We start from the raw sequence: 20,819 nt of genomic DNA, 5'->3' as shown, positions 1-20,819 counted from the left end.
TTAGATTGAACCATTCTTCTGCTTCTGGAATAAACCCCACTTGATCATAACATTATTTTTTTTAAATGTATTATTGTATTCAGTTTGCTAGCATTTTGTTTAGAATTTTTGCATCTGTATTCATCAGAGTTATTGGTCTGTAGGTTTTCTTCGTTTTGTTATCCTTGCTATGTTTTGTTGTCAGGGTTATGTTGAACTCATAAAATGTGGCAAGCCTTGTCTCTTTTTCAATGTTTTGGAAGAGTTTGAGAAGAATAGGTACCAAATATTTGACTATTTGGTAGAATTTATTAGTGAAGCCATATTGTATTGGGCTATTTTGGGGGAGGTTTTAAATGATTGTTTCAACTTCCTCACTGTGTTGATTGATCTATTTAGATTTTTGAGTTATTTAGTATTCAGTCTAGGAATGTTATATATTTCTAAAAAGTTGTTCATTTCTTCTAGGTTATTGAATTTGGTGGCATATAGTCCTTCACTGTATTCTGGTATGATCATTTACATATGTGATGTCTGTGGTAACTTGTTTTCTTTTATTTCTGAATTTGTTCATATGCATCTTTTCTCATTTTTTCTTAGTGAGTCTAGCCAGAGGTTTGTTAACTTTACTATTCAATTTTATTAATCTTTTCAAAGAACCAGCTTTTTGTTGCATTACTTTTTTTTGTCATTCTGTTCTTTATTTTGTTTAATTCTGCTCTAATTTTTATTATTTTCTTTCTTTGGCCTTTGTGTTGTTTTTGTTTTTCCTTCTTTTAAAGCCCTTTAAGATGTAATGTTAGGTTTTTTACATGGAATTTCTCTTATTTCTTGAGATAGGCCTGTAATGATTTAAACTTTCTTCATATTAGTGGTTTTGCTGCATCCTAAAACTTTTGATATGTTGTATTGACATTGTCATTTGTCTTTATATATCTTTTGATATCACCTTTTATTTCTTCTTTGACCCAGGCATTTCTTAGTAGGATGTTATTTAAACTTCACATATTTGTGGATTTTTTTTTTTACTTTCTTCTTGCAGTTAATTTCAAATTTCAAAGCCTTGTAGTAACAGAATACGCTTGATATGATGTCAGTATTCTTGAATTTGTTGAGGCTAGTTTGACGACCGAAAATATAATCTATACCATTCACAAAAGTTAGGGGATATTTTAAAGTGAATATGAAGTAATAAAAAAAATACCATTTGATTTTGTTTATTAATCAAGAACATTAGAAAAGCAAGCAACAAGTCAAAGAAAGTTGTTTGATTATGCAAATGAAATGTAAAAACAACTTTTATTTCATTGGTGAAAATGCACTTTACAAAAATCTGAAAGTACTGGAGTATCTCACATTCCCTGATCCCCTAATTTTTGTGAGCAGTGTATTTTTGAGAATATTTCATGTACACTGGAGAAAGATGTATAATCTGTTATTCTGGGATAAAAGGCTCTGCAAGTGTCAATGATTTTCATTTGTTCTAATGTATCATTTAGGGCAAATATTTTTTTATTGACTTTCTGTTTGGGTGATCTATCCAGAGATGTCAATGGAGTACTAAGTTCCCCACTATGGTTGCATTTTTGTTTCTTTCTTTCTTCAGTTCTGTTATTAGTTTCTTTATATATTTTGGTCCTTCCTGATTAGTTGCATATATATTAAGAAGTATTATTTCTCCTTAATGTAGTGTCCCTTTTATCATTATGAAATGCATGTTTGTCACTTGTTACCTGTGTTATCTTGAAATCTGTTTTGTCAGATATAAGTATAGTTATACCTGATTTTCTCTGGATGCCATTTGCTTCAAGTACCATTTTCCACTCTTTTGCTTTGAGTCTAGCTTTGGCTTTGCCACTTAGATATGTCTCTTGAAGACAGCATATGGTTGTGTTCTGTTTTTTGATGCAATTTGTTATTATGTGTCTCTTTATTGGTAAATTCAGTCTATTTGCATTTAGGGTAATTATTAATATTATATGAGCATCACCTATAGCCATTTTAGCCTCTTTTTTAACTGATAGCTCTGTGCCTCCATTGTTTTTTTTTTCTTTGTGCTTTTGTCTGTTGTTTTTGTTCAGTGGTTTTTCACAATACTTTCCTCTTTTTTTCTTTTTTTTTTTTTTTGCATTTTTCTGAAGCTGGAAACGGGGAGACAGATAGACTCCCGCATGCACCCAACCGGGATCCACCTGGCATGCCCACCAGGGGGCGATGCTCTTTCCCTCTCGGGCGTCGCTCTTTTGCATCCAGAGCCATTCTAGCGCCTGAGGCAAAGGCCACAGAGCCATCCTCAGTGCCCAGGCCATCTTTGCTCCAATGGAGCCTCGGCTGTAGGAGGGGAAGAGAGAGACAGAGAGGAATGAGATGGAGAGGGGGAGGGATGGAGAAGCATATGGGTTCTTCTTCTGTGTGCCCTGGCCAGAAATCGAACCCGGGACTCCTACACGCCAGGCTGACTCTCTACCACTGAGCCAACCGGCCAGGGCCTTCTTTCCTCTTTTTACTTTTTTCTATGTCCTGTGTCTCAGATTTGGATTTTTTGTATATGGTTACCATTAGATTTATGAAAAAGAAAGTTTCATATACACAGTAGCTCTTTTTCCTTTCAATACGTCTGATCTTTATCCACCTTTGCAAATTCAGACCTTCATCCTCTCCTCTTTTATGTCTTTGTTGTCATAAATTATCTCTGTTTATGATATCAGTTCAGTGGTGATCTTACTTGTAGTTTTGTGACCTTTTATTCTTTGTTTCAGGTAAAATAACACCCTTGAGTATGTCCTGTAATGGAGATCTTCTGGGGAAAAATTCCTTTAGCTTCTGTATGTCTGGAAAAGTCTTTGTTTCTCCTTCATATTTATAGGATAACTTTGCTGGATATATTATTCTTGGCTGGTAATTTCTCTTTTTCAGTAGTTTAAATATTTGGTTTCACTTTTTTGTAGCTTGTAAACATCCTGCTGAGAAGTCTAATGATAACGTATTATGCTTTTCTTTATAAGTTACTTTGTTCTTTTTTCTGGCTGCCTTAAGAATTCTTTGTCATTAATTTTTGACATTTTTAATACAATGCACCTTCGAGAGGCCTTTTTTCAATTTAGGTAATTAGCTGTTCTGTTTGTTTCTTGGATTCAAAGATCCAGCTCTTCTATAAGTTTCTCATCAACTATTAGTTTGAGTAGGCTCTCCATTTCCTTCTCCCTCTCTTCTCTGTTATCCCTGTTATTCTTATATTGCTATTTGTGATGGAGTCAGATAGTTTTTATACAGTTCTTTTATGTCTTTATGCTCAAGTCACTTTTATTCTTCCTTCAGCATTATTTCTAGATTTTTATCTTCAGTATACTTAATCCTTTTCTTTGCCTTGTGAGCTTTATTTCCTATGCTTGCTATTTTGTTCTTGATCATTTTTACTGAGTTATCTCCAGAATTTGTTTATTTTTTACAAAACTTTCAATCTCTTTGATAAAGTACTCATTTTAGCTGTTGATTTGTTTTCTGAGGTCATTAAACTGTATTTTATTGTATCTCATTTTGTCTTTTTAGAACTACAATCTTGAATTCTCTGTCATTTAAATTACATATTTCTGTGTCTTTATATTTTTTTCTGAAGATTTTTCATTTTCTTTATGAGCTGCCTTTTTACCTTGGTTATTCATAGTATTTAATGGGATTCCTTCTTGGTCTAAGCATCTATATATGAGTGGCACATTTCTAGAAGCTTAATACAAAGAAGTCTTTCTATTGTTTTCCAGATAGTGGTGCTGAATCACCAGTTTCTTAGCTGTTATAATTGTGGCTTTTTAGAGCTCTGGGGGTGGTGTTTCTTAGTAGGTGAGTGCCTTCCCTATAATTCAGTCATCTAGGTCTTAGAGGTTGAACCTGACAGGGGGAGATGGTGATAGGGCCCCAAATTTATGAAATCCCAGTGATATCTCACAGCTACATGTTGCTGTCCTGTAGCCATGATGCATAGGAGTGGGTGGGCTTTGAAACACAACAACCTTATGTGTTTTTTGCCCTCTGGTTATTGGTGACTTTGGACCATCATGAGTTCTTCCCTGTGCCCCAATCTGCAGATCAGTTACTGAGTGCACCCTTTGCACAGGAAAAAAAATAATTTTGTAATACCAGTTCTTGTGTTTGCAGATCATGTGCCCCACAATTCAACACCAAGGGTGAAAGGAGGCAAGCTCTGGGAGCTTACAAGTTAGCCAATTTCTGTGGCTTTGATTCTGTGTCTGGAATGTATGCACCTGAAAACTGGGCTGCATCTCTGTGCTGTGTCTATTTCCAAGTCTGTGGGCTCAACTACAGCTCCTGTTACCCACTCCTGCAAGAATGCCCACTGAATCATTTGCTTCTCCATGCTAAAGGGAGTGCCAGCCACAACCCAATTCCTCCCCTCTGTGGCTGAGCCTCTCCACAATTTTCCAGCTGTAGGGTTTTGTCCTTGGTTCATCTCACTTTTTACTCTTTTTGCCTTTCTGGTTTGCTCACATTTGCCCACCTTCAGATATTTTAACGAGTATATCTCTCAATGCATTGAGAGAGAATTTTTTGTTGACCTGTACCTGTTTAAATTGTTGAAACTTCAAGGGGAAACACCAAGGAAATCTCTCATGCTGCCATTCCTATGATGTCACTTAACTATTTTTGAGTTTTTATCAGTCTATGGTGTATTGGGTGTGACTAGGTGAAGTGAAAAAATACTACTCCCTCAATATTTACTTTCTAATTTCAATGCCTTTTAAATAAGTACATCTGAATATCAAACAACATTTTTAATTATTTCTAAAGGAAAAGCAATAATGTCAGTAACATTCAGTGTTGGCCCGTTGACAACTCTTTTTATAATTATAGCATTTTGTCCCTAGTGTCAGGAAAATTCAATATAAATATTTATATTATCTGGGGATATATAGGTTGCAATGTAAGACTAAATTGCTGAAGCTTATGACTTTATTAGATCTTAATAAAGAAAGTAGTTTTTATTACCAGTAAGAATGTAGCTTCTGCATTTTATGCTTATAAGCTACTCTGTATTACACATTATTGGATTAAATAGAATCTAAGGAGGTGTATTCTCAATCTTTTTCAACCAACCTTATTGAGTTGGAAAATTTGGAAAATATATTCTAGGTGGCAGTATTCTATCTCACATTACTAAATTAGAATAAATCTGACATCACAGGTTACTCTGTCATTGATCTTTAGCTTCAGAGAGTTTCTGGATGCTTTCTATAACTTAGTAGCATTTGTCACATTTGCAAACCTTGTTTTATTGAAAGCAGGAATGTAAAGAAATAAGCACCCTGGTTCTGATAGGAAAATTATAAAATATAGAGAAATTTAGCAATATCAATTCAATTCAGAAATGTTCATCTTTTGACATAACATTTCTAATTCTAGTAAGAACTTTCATAAAATAATCTGTAATGATAAATATATAAATAAGCATGCAATTTGCATCTTTGTTTGCAATAATGAAAGACTTGAAATAATTTAAATGCCCATGAATACAGTAGTTAAATATATTATGTATAGCCATTATGTAAAGAGTTAAATATATAAATGGAGTATAATGGAGACAAAGTAAATTTTTCTGTACCATAATGGAAAGTTTTCACTGATAAAATATATAGGTATATATATTTGAAATCATGTAAGTAATACTTAAATAATTTAAACAGTTTAAGGAAAGGTAAATTTTTCTTGGCTATCCCTTCATACCTCTGGCACATACTATTTGTATACCATTTGTAGTACATCCATTTAGTGTAAAATTATTAAATACCTCTCTATATATCTACATACACATATCCCTATTAAATATAAGGGTATTTTTGTGAATGTTTTTCTATTAACAGTAGCAATGGTATTGTTTATATACATCTACAACTTGCTTTTATTAATTTACTATGTCTTAGAGATACTTTTATTTCAAAGTATTTATATATTCTTTAAGCCTTTTAACTTCTACCTAGTTTTCCAAAATTTTTCCACATAGAATAATCTGGAATTTATATTAGTTCCACTTATTCAATTTGAAATAATATTTCAAAAATTATAATTGATGTATTTATGAAATAAATATGTTTGCACATGTCTATTTAGATACTTCCTTACTAAATGCTATACACTGAGTGTTTCTCTTCCCCAAATTCATATGTTGAAAATTAACTCCCAATATGATGTTATTAGGATATAGATTTCTTTTTTTTTTTTTTGGAAATAATTAGGTTACTTGGGTGGAACCTCATTAATGAAATTAGTACCCTTGCTAAAGAGATCTCAGAGACCTCCTTTGCTCTTTTCTGTCATGTTGAGGACATAGCAAAAAGATAACAGGCAGTCTATGAACCATAAATCAGGATCTCACTAGACACTGAATGTGTTAACACCTTGATCTTAGACTTCTCAGCATATACAACTCTGAAAAATAAATTTATGTTGGTTATAAGTCACCCATTCTATTATATTCTTTTATAACCTCCAGAATTAAGTAAAACATTAGGTAAGAATTGTTTGTATGATTTGGGTTGTTTTTGAGCCAGCAAAAATGGAATTTTTACAAAATAAAACTCAATAGTGATATATTGGTGTATATCTTGAAAAGATTATAAATATGAAGAAAAATAATAAAACCATTAGCATTGATTACTCAATGGTGGATTGTAGAAATTTTACTTTCTATATTATGTATAGCTATATTACATAGTATGCCATAATAACCATTGCTTCTGTGATCATTAAAAATACAAAGTATAAGAAAGAAATCTGGTATTCATAAGATATATTCCTAAAAGTGGGATAGCTGGGTCAAAGGGCAGTTTCATTTTTAATTTTTTGAGGGATCTCCATACTGTTTTCCATAGTGGCTGAATACCAAGTCACTTATTTAAAAGAAGAAATGCACCCCCATGTTTATGGCAGCATTGCTTACAATAGCCAAGATCTGGAAACAGCCCAAGAGTCCATCAGTTGATGAAGTGTATTAAAAAAAAGTGTGGTACATAAACACAATGGAATACTACATAGCCATGAGGGAGAAGGAAATCCTACCTTTCGTGTCAACATGGATGGACCTGGAAACTATCATGCTAAGTGAAATAAGCCAGGCAGAGAAAGAAAAATATCATATGACCTCACTCATTTGAGGAATCCAATGAACAATGTGAACTGAGCAACAGAACAGAGGCAGAGGCGGGATCAAAGGGACCAGAGGGAAAGTGGTCAGAGGGAAAGCAGAAGAGGAGATCAAAGAAGGGAAAGAGATTAATGAAATTATATATACATAACACAGCATTATACAGAACAGGACAGCAAATCCTGGAGGGAAGGGAGGAGGTATTGGGGGAGGAGGAGAGGAGGGTCAAGAGGGAATAAGAGAGTGGGGGGAAATATATTCAGTGGGACACTTGAATCTATGTAAACACAAACTAAAACCAGAAATAAAATAAAAGCAAAAGAGAGAAATTTGACTTAAGATAGCATATATTTTGAAGATTAGGCTCATATTTTGAAAATTGATCTTCCTGACTTTAGAACGCATTTTCCCCCATTCTTTCTACAATTTCCAACTTCTGTTAGAATAGATTTAAATATCCCTAACCCCCAATTTTTATGAAATAAGGAACTACTACTCTCCCTTATTTATTCTTCTTTTTATAATGTTTATTAATGAAATAGGTAGACCCCTTACTAGATGCATGATTGCCCAATATTGACTATATTTCTCAGCCTCCTATAGTGAGTTCTGGCTATTAACAACATTCTGTTCAATGGAGAATTAAGTTCAATGTAAAATAAAGCAAAGACAGTAGAGATTATGTGTCTCAGATGATATTCTGGAACAATGATTCTTCCTTTGGACTTCTTTCATTACAAATGAGAATAAAAACAGCCATACTGGATCAATGATAAGAAGTTACTTCCTGAGAGAGGCAGACTTGATTTTTTAGCCTGGATCTAGATGATATTATGCAGCACAACTTCCTATCCATCCTAGACTTCCCATTTATCATTGCATTATTATAATTTTTGTTAAACCACTGCATTTTGTCTTTTTTAAAACAACATCTCAGTTTATACACTGTTAATACACTAATGAAGCAGAACCTGGAAAGGAGAGCATAGGAATATGCAGTTCTTCAGTAAAAATCTTGGTTGACTTTTATGGTTAGCCAAAAAGTATGTTTGCTACAGTTTTAGGTGCATTTACTCAAAACCAAATAAATGGATAGCTGTAGTCACAATCAAGGGTAGTTTTTTTTTCTTAAGTATTACAATACTTCCAATTCTAAGGTAAGATATATTTTGATAGCACAGTAAGTTAAATAATTAAATACACATGCATATGCATTTCTAAATATTTGAATTATCCATGTTCATTCACAGTGGCCAAGACATGGAAACAACCAAAGTGTCCTTTGATAGTAAATTGGATAAAAAAAAATGTGGTTCATATATACAATGTAATACTACTCAGCCATAAGAAATAATGATATATTGCCAATTATAAAAACATGGGTAGATCTTGAGAACATTATACTGAGTGAAATAACTAAATCAGAAAAAGCTAAAAACTATGTGATTTCACTTATAGGTGGTATGTAGAAAAATGGCCAGGAATTAGACTATTGCCCTGAGATAAGTCTTTGGTATGGACTGTGGACTTTGGAATGCCAGGTCCTGTGGGGGCAGAACGTTGCCCCTGCAAGCACTGATAAGATTGTTTAAAGGGAACAGCTGATCCCTATGGCCTTTTCCTTACATATCTAAAAGATATTAGTTAATTACCCTTCTCTGCACCTGAATCCAGGCTCTGCTAATTTGTTTGATGAGCAAAGAGACCAATAAGTATGATGATCCTGCAGAGATCTGGGCTTTCAGTCTTAGAGGTTGGGAGTCCCCTGTGTCTATCTTTTCTGTCTGTTGTGTCTTGTTTATTTTCTCTTAAGTCCTGCAATGCCTTCCTTTCATGCACTTCTATTGCTAAGCTGGTCTCAGCAAGTGGTGTCTGAACAGAACAGGGACTTGACCATAACAGGGATGTGATTGGAACAGTGACCCGATTGGAAGAAGGATCACCGGACCAATAAGGTAAGGAAATAACTGCTGGACCCCGAGGGAAAATAGAGGCCTCAGTTCAGTCAGTCACAGAAAAGTGGTAAGGACATTCTTGGGAAAATACAGGGTAACAATGGGGAAAGGGACAGTGTTATGAAGTGCCATCCCTATATCTGTTTCTTAAAACAATTGTTGAAGGCTGGTGGGCTAACACCAATGAAGCAAAACTTTTAAAATTATTACAAGTAATTGAGAAGTGTTGTACTTGGTTAAGGAAGTCTAGATTTACATGACTGGGAAAAGGTAGGGAAACAGCTGAAAAATTATATACTCAAGGTGTTCCATTGCAGGTTACTATCTGTCAAACTTGGACTTTAGTAAAATCTGTTTTAGAACCTTTACAAACATGATGATGATGAGGAGGGTGCCATCTGATCCTTTCATTGATTTTGTGGAACATTTGCTGCCCCCTCCACTGCCTGTTTTTGTACCTAGGAAGTTTCTGCCCTAGGTATCGAGCCTTCAGAAAGGAATATTACAGGCTTGTAGAGAGGGAGATCTGGATGCATTACAGATGGCCTTTCCAGTAACAGTTACAGAGAGAGTGGCTCCTAGGGTGGATTTCCAAAAGCCTAATGGTGTTGATGAATTTACCCATGAGTCAATTCTTTTTAAAATACTGAAGGAAGTGAAATTAGCTGTACAACAATATGGAACTAGATCTACTGTAAAATCTCTCTCTCCCTATCTTGATCTCATGTCATCACTTACTCTTAAAGGTAGAGAATGGATTTAACAACTTGTGGGATGTGATCCATCTCCTATCATCCTTCCTTTAACAAAAGCTGATATTTCTTCTTGTTTTACTCTTACATTTTTGAATTATCTACCTTCCTTGCCCTCCATAGCCATGGATCAACATCACTCTGCTTCTTCCTTATTTTCTGTTTCAGAAATCCACTTATATGGTGGCAGGATCAGGTGACCAATCTTTGGGCAACAAGACAATTGTTAACCTGGGGATGGGATTTTGCTTGTATCTCTCACCCTTTACTGGAATAGTCCCACTTTGGATACACTCTCATCAAGTAAAACCTTATCATGAGGGAGAGAAAATGGAGAAAATTCATGTATGACTTGGAACTCCCAATCATGCAGATGGAAGGACTAACCCTCCAGACCACCAATCTGGCAGGACTAATGCAAACAACAAAGAAAGCAGCTCTTCCAACTTGGGGGCAGATAAAACACCTGTGCCAAGATGCAGAGAAATGATTGGAGTAAAAGAAAACTTTGGTGATGGCCCTTAACATGACAGTTGCACGTTTTACTCTTCCTGCAGTAGCTTCCTCAGGTGCTCGCAACAAACCCTCCAACAATTAATACAGAAGGAGGCTGCAAAAACTGTTTACCTGGCTATACAAAAACAAAAAGGGGGATATGTATAAAAATGGCCGAGAATTAGACTGTTTGTCTGAGACAAGTCTTTGGTGCGGAGTTTGGAATGCCAAGTTCAGGGGCAGAATGCAGCCCCTGAAAGCACTGATAAGATTGTTTAAAGGAAACAGCTGATCCTTGTGGCCTTTTCCTTCCATACCTGAAAGGTATTAATTATCCTTCTCTGGATACCCAGGCTCTTCTAATTTGCTTGATGAGCAAAGAGACCAATAAAAATGATGAGGTTGCAGAGAGCAGTCCTAGAGGCTGGGAGACCCTTGTATGTTGTGTCTTGTGTGTTTTTTCTTAAGTCCTGCAATGTCTTCCTTTCATGCACACCCATTGCTGAGCTGGTCTCGGCAGTGGTATATAAAACTGAAACTCATGGATATAGATAAAAGTGAAGTGGTTACCAGGAGGAGGAAATTTTGGGGAAGGTGTGGGTGGAAGGGGGTAAAGAGGGACAAATATATGATAACAGAAAATGATTTGAATTTGGGTGATGGGTACATAATATAATCAAGAGTTTAAATGCTATAGAAATGTTTACCTGAAATCTATGTACTTTTATGGATCACTGTCACCCTATTAAATTTAATTTTCTAAATAAAATAAAAACAAAAAAACAAACAAAATATTTGCTTTAATAATAAATTTAAGTTTAACTTCCCTCCAGACTGTTATGATCACTGTTCAGAAAACAGCTGATCATGGTATATTTTGCCTTTTAAAAATATATAATGAAAGTGTTAAGACCAAAATAAAATAATCATAATTGTTGATGGCCAGAAAAAGATGATGCATTATTTATTCAGATTCCTGTATTTTAGGGACACTGACATCTTGGAATGGAGTGCCAATTATAACAAAATGTTAAGTATTTGTTTCAGCTTCAGTGCTAAGAACTGGTGAGCATATGCTTGCTACCATCAAACATAGCACACTGCAGCTTGTACTGCTAATGCACTTCTTGTATGCTCAGGTTCTGCATCAGGACACAAAGTGGGAATGAATCTCCAATAGCATATTTATGCATTCCGCTTCCAAGAGGGCTGAAAAATATCCACTGCAGTATCATTTTGACAAACAATTATGCAATTTTTAAACTATAGCAGATTAGAAGAGAAGGGATATAAAACTGATATTAAGAACTTTTATATGAGGTGGACTTTGCAATATATTTTATGTTCTATTGATTAGTACTCACATGTAATCTTCTCTGTGGAAGGTTCTACCTCTATTTATATATACTGCTCTCAAAAAATAAAGGATATTTCAAAATGAACATAAAGTGATTTAAAAAGAAGCATTTGAGTTTTTGTCAAACAAGAACATCAGAAATGCAAAGGACAAGTCAAAGAAAGTTGTTTTATTATGCAAATAAGATGCAAAACCAACTTTTATTTCATTGGTGAAAATGCACTATACAAAAGGCTGAAAGTACTGGAGTATCTGCACGTTCCCCGATCCCCTAATTTTTGTGAGCAGTGTACATGAAAATGATGAGGCTTATCATGGTGATGAAAGTGGCCCCAAATATATTAGGCTAGGAATTCCAAACTAGTTTTGTCTGATTCCATGTTGTTTTTGCTTCCATGTTGAAAATCAACATTTTGAAAAAATGGGAAGAGGATATGAACAGACACTTCTCCCAGGAAGAAATACAAATGGCCAACAAATATATGAAAAGATGCTCATCTTCTTTAATTATTAGAGAAATGCAAATCAAAACTGCAATGAGATACCGCCTCACACCTGTTCAATTAGCTATTATTAGCAAGACAGGTAATAGCAAGTGTTGGAGAGGCTGTGGAGAAAAGGGAACCCTCATCCACTGTTGGTGGGAATGTAAAGTAGTACAACCATTATGGAAGAAAGTATGGTGGTTCCTCAAAAAACTGAAAATAGAACTACTGATATGACCCAGCAATCCCTCTACTGGGTATATACCCCAAAAACTCAGAAACATTGATACGTAAAGACACATGCAGCCCCATGTTTATTGCAGCATTGTTCACAGTGGCCAGGACATGGAAACAACCAAAAAGCCCGTCAATAGATGACTGGATAAAGAAGATGTGGCACATATACACTATGGAATACTACTCAGCCATAAGAAATGATGACATCGGAACATTTACAGCAAAATGGTGGGATCTTGATAACATGATACGAAGCGAAATAAGTAAATCAGAAAAAACCAGGAACTGCATTATTCCATACGTAGGTGGGACATAATAGTGAAACTAAGAGACATTGATAAGAGTGTGGTGGTTACTGGGGGGGGAGGGGAGAAAGGGAGAGGGAAAGGGGGAGGGGGAGGGGCACAAAGAAAACTAGATAGAAAGTTACAGAGGACAATCTGACTCTGGGTGATGGGTATGCAACATAATTGAACAACAAGATAACCTGGACTTGTTATCTTTGAATATATGTATCCTGATTTATTGATGTCACCCCATTAAAAAAAATAAAATTATTTAAAAAATAATAAAAAAAGAAAATCAACATTTTATACACAATTAATACACATAATTATAAGAAGTCAACTTTATATTATATATTTTAAAATAAGGGAAAACATATTTTGCAATATCCAACTGAGATTTCTGAGAAACTTTAGTGCTATTTCAGAGGTTATTTTCTACGGATTTTTGTCCTCATGAAGCCTGTTGATCTTATTACATGGAAGAGTAATGTTTGTAAATAAGGTCATTACATATTCTAAACACAACATCTTTAGATACTGAATTTAAGCCAATCTTTATCATGGAGTCATAAGATAAAACTGCAATTAAATCATGCATTTGCTTAAAAATTATTACAGAATAATTAACTCTTCCAAATGCAATGAGAAACAATGTGCCCAGATAGAAATGGATTCCCAAGGATGGCTAGCCATTTTTTTCGCAGGTCTAATGAATCTTTTGGCCAGCTTTTCTTTAGATTTTCACCTCTAGATATGTTGTCAATAATTTTGTACTGTTGAATTACATGATTTCTAATTTACTTGCTTATCAATTACATGAAATCAACCACGAATAGTTTGTATGACAGTTTGCTTCTCTAACAACATGGTTTGGTTGATTTGTACATCTGTCAAATGGCTCAAAGCAACATTGTACTGATTATTGATTTGTGATAGTAATTGTTATAGTTTAAAATCTTCTATTTTGTGTGTGTGTGTATATATATATATATATATATGTATGTGTGTGTTATATACTAAATATACAATATAATCTAGTATTTATTTTCTTCCAAATTACAGAGTTGTTTGTAGTAAAATGGGAAAAGGAAAATTAATAAAGTAAATTAAGTCACATTTATTTCTCTCACTAACTGTTATTATTAAACAGTAATTATTTTTCCCTACTCTTAAATACCAACTGCTTAACTCACCTTCAAAAATTTTAATTAAACTGGTAATTACTCAACCAAATAAAACAAGATAGCTTACATTATTTCCAAGAGACTGAAAAAAGAAAAGATCTGTGTGAATGTGCTCATATATACTTTTGACTCAGATTTAGAAATTTTGGCAGGTGTGGAAAATGATAACTCACATTTATTTTATAATTAATCTAAGAAATGTTAAACCCTGTGTATGATGTTTTAATTCTTTGTCACAGACTAGTGAGTAGACACTATTTTTCTCACTGCATTTTAGTGATAAGAAAATAGAGGTTTGGAGATTTTTTAGGTAACTTGTTTAAGGTTACATTGGTACTGTGTGGACTTGAAAAAGGCAATGTGGTAAAACTGTACCTTCCCAAAATGGCCAAAATGATATTTCTGGTAACATACTCTTCTTAAATCTTGCTATTGCTCATCAAGAGATAAAGTCCATACCAACCTTCACCCATGCTGGGAATATTGATGATCTTGTGATTGCTCTGTCCAATAGAGTGTGATTGACAAAAAAGATGTTTTATAATTCCTGACTCTAGAGTGTACAAACGATATGGTTTCCATTGTCTCTTATTGTGTCAGGACCACCACCTTAGGAACTCAGTCTTCTAGAGGAAATTCAGGCTACCTGTGGAGACACATGGAGGTGTCCTGGCTGAGAGCCCCAGCTAAGAATCAGCTGACAGCCAGTATGTTGAGAATGAGAGGTTTAGACTGAATGAGCAAGGCTTCAAGTGATTTCAATATCTTTCCATCAACTCAATTTCTGTCTTTCAGTCTTTCCATAGGAAGCCCCATATACACTGCTTGCAAAAATTAGAGAATCAGGGAACATGCAGATACTCCAGTACTTGCAGCTTTTTGTATAGTGCATTTTCACCAATGAAATAAAAGTTGGTTTTGCCTCTCATTTGCATAATTGAACAACTTTCTTTGACTTGTTGTTTGCTTTTCTGATGTTCTTTAATAAAAAAAATCAAATGCCTTTTTTTTTTTTTTTTTCATTTTTCTGAAGCTGGAAACAGGGAGAGACAGTCTGACAGACTCCCGCATGCGCCCGACCGGGATCCACCCAGCACGCCCACCAGGGGCGATGCTCTGCCCACCAGGGGGCGATGCTCTGCCCATCCTGGGCGTCGCCATGTTGAGACCAGAGTCACTCTAGCGCCTGAGGCAGAGGCCACAGAGCCATCCCCAGCGCCCGGGCCATCTCTGCTCCAATGGAGCCTCGGCTGCGGGAGGGGAAGAGAGAGACAGAGAGGAAAGCCCGGCGGAGGGGTGGAGAAGCAAATGGGCACTTCTCCTGTGTGCCCTGGCCGGGAATCGAACCTGGGTCCTCCGCACGCTAGGCCGACGCTCTACCTCTGAGCCAACCGGCCAGGGCCAAATGCTTATTTTTTATCACTTCATATTCATTTGGTAATATCCCCTAATTTTTGTGAGTGGTAAATTATGGATCAGAGACAAGCATCCCTAATATGTCATGTCTGATTTCCTGACTAAAGAACCTATGAACATAATAAAAGTTTGATTAAGTTTTAGAGTAATTATTAAGTAGTCTTACCTAGTAAAAGGAATAGGCAACCTAATTTCAAGCTTATATTTTACAAAAGAGAAAATACTGTCCCCATCAAGGGAAACTGGGCATAAGCTATGCTTTATCACCAATTGTTAAGATTCAGTATTTTTTCAAGCATAAACATTATGAACAAAAGTTGAGGCTACAGAAATTGTAATGTTTGAAGAGTCCTGCCTTTTTATTTTTTGCCACTATATCAGTTCTAATTTCTTCAAGTTCAGGAAGGAGAGGAGAGAAGAACGACCAGGACTGAATAAAAATTATTTGATATAGCTGATTATTATTTTTAATATATTTTTTTGTCACACTGTCTTTGGCAGATTTCCAAAAACTGACTCTTTCTCATTAGGTTTAATGGATTCTTTAAAGATCCTCAACCTCTCGGACCTGATGGAGTCTTGCATTATACAATGATTTGACTCAGGTGGTGTGTTTTCCACCTGATATCTTATAACCCTTTTAACTTTTTCTCTGCCTACTGACACAACACAGACTCTTCCTGTTGGAGTCTCTTTACTCCACCAACAACCTTCTTGGACAAGATTCTTTTAAATAGATCCCACATTAAGTATAACTATTTATGCAGTTAGTGCCACAAAGTAGATTGAAAAACATCTGGCTACCATTAAAATGGAACAGCATGTACCAAGCATGGCTGAGTAGGTGGGTCATAAAAATCCATGAACTCTGAGACATTGAGACATCACCATCGCTTTGCAATGGAAGGAGAGTTGAGCAGGTGAAGTTCAAGAGGGAATACCACTTGAGTTGTCTATGCTAATATTTATACTATTATGCCTTTTGTTATTTTTTGGTCTCATGCCCCTTAAAGTTTAGAACAACTGATTTTCTTAAATTAATAAAATTGACAATATTTAGTAGTCCCAGTCTTTTTACAACCTTTATGTATCAATAATCATCCAGCCAGAGGTGCCAGTTTTCCTTCTTAGAGACAACTCTCCCTCTTCAAGTGGTTTACCTGAAGCTCCCCTGTGAAGATCCTCATAGAGAAAGACAGGATGTGAGCTCTGGTTCTCATAAAAAACTGAAAGCAGCACCATCTCTCCTGTGCTAGGCAGCCCGCCCAGGTGCCAACTCCCCCACATATTTGGGCTGGTTTAGCCTTGGTTCCCAGGTGCTTCTAGGTCAGGCGCTCAAAAGAGGGTATGGGCTAGCTAACACAGCAAGTTGACATTACCACACTAATGTAATAGTTGGCGTAATGTTGGTACCTTGCCACTATTGTCTGTAAGCCCTATATATACCCACACCTGCACTTGTAGCCTGAGAGCAGCAGAATGAAGCAAGAATAAATACTTAAAACATGCATCACTTGTCCTCGGCTCCTTGGGCTTTTCCACCTTGGGGATCTCACTGCCAAAATCATCCCTCACTAAGTAGGTAGAGTCTGACACTCACTTTCTCAAAAGAAGGTGGAATAAAATACTGTTCTCTCCTAAAAAAACAACAACACATATTCAGTCAAAGAGGAAAAGGGGCAAATGCAGCACACCTTTTATAGCAGAAGGCTGTATTTAAGGTAACTTTCTAAAGAAGCTCAAGCTTTTTCTCTTTTAGGCTAAAGATGGATAATGGGCTAAATGTTGAGGTCCTGGGTTTTCCTACATTTATAGCAAATCCTTTATTTGGAGCAGAGGAGTGCTTTGAACTCAACAAGTTAACCTTAAAATACAGATATTATCCTGGTGGATCTTGCATAATCCCATGAAATCAGAAATTAGAGGGAGGTTGTAGAAGAGCAGATAGTATTCAAAGTGTAAGGATTTTAAGGAATAAAGTGAGGTTGAAACTCGGTCAGATTCAAAGAAATTTGAGTGGCTTTAAATAACTGAGATTTTCCTAGCTAAGAGCCAAAGAGGAATGGGACCTCAGTCTTACAACTATGAAGAACTTAATACACTTTCTAACTTTAATATACTTTTTTAAATCATTTCAGAAAAATGTATAGATGTTTACATCTCCTAGATATATCATTGTGTAGTTCTTAAGAATAAGATGACTCCTCACATAAAGCATAGTTATCAACTTAAAAAAAATTATCTTTGATGTAATACCTTTATCAAATTTGTTATCCATATTTTAGTTTTGACCTATAATAATGTCTTTGGTCATATATCTCTTTTGTACCAGTAAAAATCTGGTCTCAGATAAGATATTGTATTTAGTTATCAGATCTCTTTTAATCTAGAGTATAATCTAAGGTTTTTCTTGCATTTTAGTAAATTATTATCTTTGAATAAGGCATTCACCTTTTAAAATAAAGTGCTCCACATTTTGGTTTTGACTGATGTTTCCTTGTGGTTAGATTCAAGTTTTGTATTACTGGCTAGAATACAATGCTACATATAAATAATACTGTGTACTTTTTAAGGTATCACATCTGAAGTTACATAAGATCAATCACCCCCTCAATAGTGATACTAATTTTGAACATCGAATCAAGGTATTTTTCTTGACAAATTATAGTTACCAAAATTTTCCTTGCTACTAATAAAAAAATCTGTCATGAGATAATTTAGAACAATGCAAATATCCTTCTCACTACCAAAATACCCCCCCCCCAAGTTTTGGCATCTGTTGATAATGCATATGTGAACTTACTTTGATGGCTACAAAGTGATGATTTTCCAATCTCATTGCTCTTTCCATATTAACTAGTTGTTATTGGTACTGAATGGTATAGCCCTGTCTCTCTTCTACCTTATTTATTTTGCATTTATTGGTACAAATTCATGCTTGTCTGCCTTTTCCTGTATTTTATAATTTATCATGCTCCTTATTTTTTTTGGGGGGGGTGAGTGCAGATTATCTCTGATTTGGTGAGTGTGAATCCCTTCAAGCTGGTTGTTATGTTTATGGGGCATGCAGAAGTTTTTACTTCTTGACAAATAGGATGACCAGACTCATTTTGTATGTACCCTGGCTCAGCTTTTTCCCCAAGAATATTTGTGAAACATTGGGTATTTTAACTTGAGAAATTACACCAATGAAATTGTGCCATAAGAATATTCTTCTTGAAATAGAGGGTAGAATGGGAAGACAAGGTTATAAGACTAAAAACCTTAACTATTTTTTTTCCTGTGGGTTTTGGCAAAATGCCAGGATAAATTTTATTTCAGAAGATATGAAAACTTACTCATCTTTCCTTCTTCCCTTTCATTTCATTAAAAGAAAACCACTTTATAGTTTTACTCTGATTTCTTAAAAGATCCATGAGAATGTAGAAACCTGAATGTAGTATCAAGATTCTAGCCTTAGAAGTCACAAATGAAAAATAGAATACTAATAGTAGTAGTTATCACTATATGGCTTAATTCTGTACAGTCAGAGCATAAAACACGTTAATTTATATTAAGCCATTTAATTCTTAAACTTATGAGGTAAGCACTATTATTATCCCTACGATACAGATAAGGAAACAGACTCAGAATGGGCAGCTACCTTCCTCAAGGTCCCACAGCTTGATGGTTGGAGTAAAATTGGAACTCAGAAAGTCTGACTTTAAACTACTTCATATTTTAACTTATTAAAATCACATACATATTTTACACAATAGCTCCCCAGTGATTAATTTTCAGACTGAATTAAGGATTAAAAACTCACAATCTGAAGTGGATACAAAAATTTTAGAAGAGAAAAAAATGATAGTTTTATGAAAGAAAAGTGAAAGCAGTGAACAGAATGCTTGCTATTAGAGCTGGAAGGAAATTTAAGTGCACAACAGAAGCAAAATTCAGATACAAGATTGCTGTCTTTTCTTATTGGTGATGGATCATTCAATGTAGAAAGCATAAAAATAGAATAAAAATTAATGGTGAGTGTTAGAAAGATCCAATTCTTAAGTGATTCAATAGAATTATGGGTTTGGAATCTGAAACAATGAGTCATGTAATAGAAACTAAAGTGCGTGCATTTAAAAAAACTAGGGTAAACAATGTTCCCTGAAATAAGAAATTTCAGCTTACAAATGAGTCTTAATCTGAACATATAAGGTGACTTTCTCTTAAGAAAACAAGAAAATACAGATTCCACAAAATAGCATATAACAACTTTAGAAAATGATTTTTTTTCGTATCTACATTTAAAAAATAACAACCAAACCTAATGAAAAACTGAGTTCATAGACAAATCTAAATTATGAGTAACAGCTTAAAACATCCTTGATTTTATTTGTATCTGTTTTTATAACTATTTAGTTGGTTTACATAGGATTGTAATATTTACTTATGAACTGGAGCAAGCTCAATAACTGGTAATTAGTAAATGTATTAATAATGATAATAACACCTATCATCTATGAATGTTTTCTCCTGCTAAACAGTATGCTTAGCATTTGTATACTTCACTTTTTTTCTTAAATTTTATTTAGACAATTTTAATAGGGTGACATTGATCAATTAGAGCACATAGATTTAAAGAAAACATCTCCAGATAATTTTGACAATTGATTATGTTGTACACCCATCACCCAAAGTAAAATCCTCCCTCACTTTTTATTCGGTATTCTTTATGCCCTCCCCCTGGTAGTCACTGTACTCTTATCCATGTCCATGAGTCTCAGTTCTGTGTCCCACCTATGTATAAAACATACAGTTCTTAGTTTTTCTGATTTATTTATTTCACTCAGTGTAATGTTATCAAGGTCTACTCATTTTGTCGTAAATGATCCAATGTCATCATATCTTATGGCTGAGTAGTATTCTATGGTATATATGTAACACGTCTTCTTTATCCAATTATCTTTTGAAGGGCTTTTTGTTTTTTTCCATGTCTTGGCCACCGTGAACAATGCTGCAATGAACATGGGGCTGCATATGTCCTCACATACCACTGTTTTTTAGTTTTGGGGGTATATACCCAGTAGAGGGATTGCTGGGTCATATCAGTAGTTCTATTCTTAAATTTTTAAGAACCACCATACTTTCTTCCATAATGGTTGTACTATTTTACATTCCCACCAACAGTGGATGAGGGTTCCTTTTTCTCCACAACCTCTCCAAAACTTGTTACCTGTCTTGTTGATAATAGCTAATCTAAGAGGTGTGAGGCAGTATCTCATTGTAGTTTTGATTTGCATTTCTCTAATAGCTAGTGAAGATGAGCATCTTTTCATATATCTATTGGCCATTTGCATTTCTTCCTGGAAGAAGTGTCTGTTCATGTTCTCTTCCCATTTTTTTATTGGATTGTTTGCTTGTTTGTTGTTGAGTTCTGTGAGTTCTTTGTATATTTTGGTTATTAAGCCCTTATCTGTGCTGTTGTTTGAAAATATCATCTCCCATTTATTTGGTGGTCTGTCTTGTTGTCAGTTTCTTTT

Source organism: Saccopteryx bilineata, chromosome 9 (assembly GCF_036850765.1).
Source record: "Saccopteryx bilineata isolate mSacBil1 chromosome 9, mSacBil1_pri_phased_curated, whole genome shotgun sequence".
In the NCBI taxonomy this organism is placed as follows: domain Eukaryota; kingdom Metazoa; phylum Chordata; class Mammalia; order Chiroptera; family Emballonuridae; genus Saccopteryx; species Saccopteryx bilineata.
The sequence above is the reverse complement of the archived record's forward strand: the minus strand, read 5'-3'. Positions refer to the sequence as shown.